Source organism: Galeopterus variegatus, unplaced genomic scaffold (assembly GCF_000696425.1).
Source record: "Galeopterus variegatus unplaced genomic scaffold, G_variegatus-3.0.2 Scaffold2835, whole genome shotgun sequence".
NCBI classification, from domain to species: domain Eukaryota; kingdom Metazoa; phylum Chordata; class Mammalia; order Dermoptera; family Cynocephalidae; genus Galeopterus; species Galeopterus variegatus.
In genome coordinates, this window is record NW_007728946.1 from 238,926 (window position 1) to 239,370 (window position 445).

Below are 445 nucleotides of genomic sequence, written 5' to 3' on the forward strand. Positions count from 1 at the left end.
GGGGGGAGGGGGACGGGGTGGGAGGTACTTGGGTGGGGGACACAGGGTACAAACGCAATTTGTGTTAATGGGCAAGCTGCCAGTGTGAATCTGACCTTCACATCTTGGACATGAGGGGTGACAACCAGCTCTGTATCTCATGAATATTCATAACCAATAAAAACAACCCCTCACCCAAAAAACCCCAAGTGAGAGAGTTGGTATTTTTGCCTTCATGAATGAATCTTGGATCTCCCTCAAATTAAATAACTTGCCTGTGGTGATATCTAGGGAGTGGCAGGACTGGGACTTAAATCTAGGTCTCTTGACTCCAAATTCTATGCATTTCCTCCCATTCCCCATGCTCTGGTCCTGTGTCCAGGGCCAGCTCCTGTGTGCAGAGATCCCAGCTCTTTATTTTGGGCCTTTCAGAGCGAGGGATGGAGTGGCAGCTGTGACCTAGGCC